Genomic DNA, 6,131 nt, shown 5'->3' with positions numbered 1-6,131 from the left:
AATATTCAATTAAAAATAAATATACATACTTGAAACTTTAAAATTCAAGACGTGTAAATTTTTTTTAGTTTTTGGTCTGTCGGTCTGTTTTTTTCACATCTTTCGTCAAATTTTTAATTTGGGAAATTTTTCAACAATAAATTATATTTTAGAATTCCTGAAATTTAAAAAAATCCAATTCTTGGAATTCAGACATTATCCTTTAAATTTACAAAGCTAATAAATTTTATATTTTTTAGTCCCAAAGAATTTTTGAATTTGAAATTTACAGTTCTTGGAATTTTAGCATTAAAGATTTCCAGAGTTTTTTTTGAAAAGGTCCTATAAGCTATTGTCTTTCATATGTTTATAGGACCTTATCAAAAAAAAGTCGAGAATTGAGTGTTAGGATTTATTCGAAATTTTAGAAATTTTGAATTTAGGTCAGTCTGAATTTTTAATTCTTTTATTATCAAATCTTTATTTTGGGAAATTTTTAAACAGTAGATTATTAGATTTAAAAAAATCCATTCATTAAATTTTCAAAATTGTTAAATTTAAGATTTTCTAATTATATTTTAGAATTTTGAAATTTTGAATTTTAATTATCAAGAATTTTTGATTTTAAAATTTAGTATTCTTGGACATTTAAAATTTAAGATTTAGGTATTAGGTTTTTTATTCATATTTTGGAATTGTTTAATTTAGCTCGGTCTATATTTTTTTCTTCTTACATTATCAAATTTTGAATTCAGGAAATTTTTAAACGATGAATTTTAAAATTTTGAAAAAATCCATCCATTATTTTTTTTAAATTGTTAAATTTTTAAGATATGTTTTAGAATTTTGGAATTTTAAACTTTTTAACTCTAAGAATTTCTGAATTTGAAATTGACAATTCTTGGAATTTTCAAACGAAGGATTTGGGTATAAGGATTTACCAGAAATTTTTGAAATTTTGAATTTAGGTCGGCCAGAATTTTTTAATTCTTTCATTATCAAATCTTGAATTTGGGAAATTTTAAACAATAAATTATTAAAGAAAAAAACCCATCCATACATTTTTCAAAATTGTTCATGTTTAAATAATTGAATTATATTTTCGAATTTTGGCACTTCAAATGTTGTTAGCCCTAACAATGTTTGAACTTGAAATGAAGAATTGTTGGAATTTAACTATAAATTTAAAGAATTAAAAAATTCCATACATTTAATTTAAAAAAATATCAAAGTTTTTTGGAAAAGAATTTTGGAATCTTAAATTTTATTTTTTTTAACCCTAACATTTTTTAATATGAAATCTAGTCTTTGAATTTAAAAAAAATTAAGATTAAAATATTATGTTTTTATCAATTTTGAATTTCGGTCGGTCTGAATTTGTTACTTGTTACATCAAATCATGAATTTGGGAAATTTATAAACAATACATTTTTAGGTTTAAAAAAATTAATCCACTAAATTATAAAAATGTAAAATTTTTGATTTTTTAAAGTAATATTTAAGAATTATGGAATTTTACATTTTTTAACCATAAGATTTTTTGAATTTGAAATTAATTCTTAGTCTTTAAAAATTAAAGATTTAGGCATTAAGTTTTTTTATTTAATTTATGGAATTTAAAAAAAATTAAATTTAGGAAGGTCGGTATTTTTTACTTCGATTATCAAATTTGGAAATTTTTCAAACAATGAATTTTCAGATTTACGTATTGGGTTTATTATTTAACTTCTTCCATTATCAAATTTTGAAATTGGGAAATTTTTAAACAATGATTTTTTAGATTAAAAAAAAACCTTCCATTAATTTTTGAAAATGAGTAAATTTAAAAGATATCTTTAAGAATTTTGGAATTTTAAATTTTTCAACTCTAAAAATTTTTGAATTTGAAATTTACAATTGATGGAATTTTTAAATGAAAGATTTGGGTATAAGGATTTATCAGAATTTTTTGAAATGTTGATTTCAAGTCGGTCTGAATTTTTGAATTCTTTCATTATTAAATCTTGAATTTGGGAAATTTTTAAACAATAAATTATGAGATTTTACAAAATCCATTCATTAAATTTTCAAAAATTTTAAAGTTTTAATTTTTGAATTATTGTTTTAGAAATTTGGAAATTTTTTTTTAGCTCTAACAATTTTTGAATTTGGGATATTTTTAAACTATGAATTTTAAGATTAAAAAACATCCATTCATTTAATTTTAAAATTGTTAAATTTGTTTTTTTATTATGTTTTTAGAATTTTGGAATTTTAAATTTAAATTTTTGAATTTGAAATCTAGAATTCTTGGAATTTTAAAATTGAAGATATTTTTTTTAATTTTGAATTTCAGGTCGGTCTGAATATTTTACTTCATTCATCAAATCTTGAATGTGGGATATTTATATACAATACATTTTGAGATTAAAAAAAAAATCCATGCCCTGAATTATAAAAAATTGTTAAATTTTTGATTTTTTTAAGCTGTATTTAAGAATTTTTTAATTTTAAATTTGTTTTACTACTCCTTGAAATGTTTTGAATTTTACAATTTCTAGAATTTCATTTAAAATTTTATTAAAAAATTTAAAATTTCATGCAAAATTCTAGAGTTTTGTGAAGTTTTATTTGACATTTTAGAATTACAGAGTTCTTGAACTTCGCGACTATTGCGACATAACAAACTGGCTTGGAAAATAATAAAAAAAAGTTAGCAATGATCAACAAAATTTTAAAATTTTGAATTAAATAATTAAATTTTTTAGATTTTACATTTTTAATTTCAGAGCCTAAGTTTCAAAAATTTAAAATTATAAGTTTTTAGAATTCTTAAATGTTAAAGTTTCACAATTTAAGAATTGTTAAATCAAAGAATTTAAAAATGGTGTAGTTTTCTTTCAAGGTACAATATTTTTTTTTTGCATTTTGGGTTTTTTAAATACCCCTGACGGTGTTTTTGAAACCACCTTGAGTCAGCGACAAAAACTTTAAACATATTTGCAACGGCCTTTGTATAATGAATTAAGAATTATTTAACCCTATCAGGCCTGATGGGTAAAAAATCAAAATTTTCTAGGCTAAAATTTTCGTATGAGCACTTAAATCATTTTCCCATCATCACCTGAAAAAATACTTTCAAAATTCAGACCTGAAAGGGTTAAACAAATTAAGAATATTAATAGATATAAGAACATTAAACATTTTAAAATGTTTAAGAGTTTTAAGAATCATAAAATATATTTTTTAAAGAATTACAGTCCAGATTATCCGAAGATCGATTATCCGAAGGTTTGTATGGGACTTTGGATAATCGAAACACGAACAAAACATTTTTTTTCTTAACTAACTAACTTTAAAAAATATTAAATTGGGTCCTAAAACGAGGCTTAGATTGCGGATATTATTGTTCACTGCGATAAAGCTTATTTTTCTGAGTACAATGACCCTTTGTACGCCCACAAAGAGTTAAAAATGGATTTTAAAATCAATTTTGAAAAATTAACCTCGCGGGTCCTTCTTAACAGAAAAGCTCCTACTTGACAGTTCGTTCCAAGGGGACCATAGTTGATCCATCGAAAAAATGTTGTCTTCTCATTATTATTTTTTACATTAAAATGAAAAAAAGTGATCAGAAATGGTTTTTAATCGTGTTTTTTAACGTTGTACATACAAATTGAAATAGGGCTTTAGTACCCAATTGTGTACTACCTGACTAAAAAAATCAGAATAAACAAACCCCAACCCCACTTCAATTGCTTTCTGCACTGCACTGTCGATTCTCTCTGCGCGCTCTTTTCAAATTTTCACCAACTCTCTCACGCACACATACGCACATTTATTTTTGACATTCTCTTCCATTCCACACATTTCGTGGAACATTTACGAATAATTTTTGAAAATGACCTATGTCAAATTGCTGTAAAAACCGTAAAAACTGTTAACATTCAATTAATATCTATTTATTTAAGTTGTATAAGTTTTCCATACAAAATTTTTAATTGATGCAAACACAAAGTTCATAATCTGTTTTCTCAAAGAGCAAAAACAGACATCGTTCGCACATTTCGCCCATTTCAAACATTACCCATACGCAGCGGACATTTTTTATCTTCTCTCTTTTCTCTCGTTTTCCCTCCCTTGCGTTCGTTTGACACATCTGTCATTAGCGCCCCACAGCTGTCATTATCGCGCAGCAGAAAAGAGAAGAGGAAAATTTTCGTTCCTCGGCCCGAGAGTTTAGCGATTTTTTCAGCGTGCGCGTTCCGTTGGCAAATAAAAGTGGCCATTCCGCCGTGTGTTTGTTCCGTGGTGTCCCGTGGTTCAAAACGAACCATTCCCGTGTACTTTCGGCTAGCTCGCGTTGTGACCGATTCCAGTGCAGTGCGTTGAAAGTAAAAGAGCATTTTTGGGGCTGCTTGAAAAGAAATTTCCGAGGAGGAGAAGGAAAAGAGTGATTTTGCACCTGGCTTCGGAGCAGATTCGTCAAAAGGCAGCGTCGAAAAGGGGAAAAGCCTCGTCATGGATAAGAGAAAATTATCGTAAGTACCCTGCGGGGCCCTGCGAAACACTCAATCAGGTGGTCAAGCGTTGAAGGCGCAGTCCTAAAAGTGCTGGAAGTTCCCACGAAGAACCCTCTGGCCAGCAAAAGGGGGGTCGAGGAAAGGGAAGGGAACCACGGGGACGGAGAAAAATCGATTTCCAAAGAGCGGAAAGCACGAGCCCTGTTTGCTCACGGAGGAGGAATGATTCACGCAAAGAGTTTAGAAAAATTTCAGCCACGTTATAAGGCAGATTGTACACTTTTTTTTATCAGCTGAACAAATTGCCGATTTAAAAAATGCAAATTAATGCAACGGCGCAGCGGGTTAATTGCTGCTGACCGTGGGGAAGGGAAGGACTGAAGCGATGGAAAGATTGGTCGATTCCAGATGGAACTGGACTCGGGAGTTTTCTGTGTGAGAGAGGAAGAGATTTCGTCCGAGAGATGTCCTTAAAAGTACCAAAAGGGGATGAGGGGAAAGTTACACATAGCAGGAGAGTGTGTCCTTTGTGGCCACTCGAGCACAAGAGTACAAGGTCCTTTGCAGGCAGCAGGGCTAATGTTTACTATCGTATCGCGGCAGGATGTTTTGTAGTAGGGTAGGATTGTTGATTTTCAGGCACTTACTGCTTTAATGTGAAATTTGTAAAAATCGATTGAAATCAGCATTTTTGGTCAAGTATGAAAATGGGCTTGGCATTTTTCAAGATTTTCAAAGTCATGTAAAGTGTGAACTCAAATAACAATGTTTATTGACTAACCGTAAACAAACTGTAGATTGGAAATACTTAAAGCTATGTGTTCAAACAATTCTACATGGTGTGAATCATTAAGTTTCATTACTCATTTACTAGTAAAAGTGCCTTGGTATAGAGTTCAAATATTCAAAGAATCATTGTGTTTGTTTGTTCTTAATTCTTCATATTACTAACTTGTTCCCTGGGCCTTGTAAAGTCAAGGGGCATGATTTGATCCTAGTGCATTAGTTAAAATTTGGGTATACATTCTTTTTTATAAGCACTATGGACACCACTTCATGCTACGAGAACTCGCTTTGGCGTAGCCCCAGGGCTTAAGCGTTGACCGATAAGCTGTCTTCGTGAACTAGGTAGTTCTCCGATAGTGAAAATATCACAATTGCACAAGACACCGCTGCTTCTGTGACTTTTTCACTATCACAATGTGGGATTTAGGTGGGACTTCAGGATAGTACAATTGTGTTGTTGCTTAGGATTAGCATTTAAAATAAATCTGTATCCTTTCCATCCTTTTTGATGTTAAATTTAGTTGCAATTGTTAAGTTAGAGTAATGCTGTCATTAAACTTTGATTGATGTAGAATTCTAGGCATTCGTTTATGTCAAATTGTTCATAGAGTCTCGATCAATCAATAATGTCATGATATCGGACAAAATTCGTTGATCTGTTGAACTAACGGTTTTCGGATTATGGTTGTATTGACCATTGTTGCGAATCGAGGAATTACGGATCTTTTGACGTAAATGGTCATTTCTTTTTAAAATCGCGATTTCTATCCTATTTGTATATCAGTTCACAATTTTTTATTGTTTTTTTTTTTTATAGAAGTAGTACTACAACAATTTAAGGGAACGTTTAGTTTTGAATATTAA

The sequence above is a fragment of the Culex pipiens genome, chromosome 3 (assembly GCF_016801865.2).
Source record: "Culex pipiens pallens isolate TS chromosome 3, TS_CPP_V2, whole genome shotgun sequence".
Lineage (NCBI taxonomy): Eukaryota > Metazoa > Arthropoda > Insecta > Diptera > Culicidae > Culex > Culex pipiens.
Note: the sequence above shows the minus strand (reverse complement) of the source record.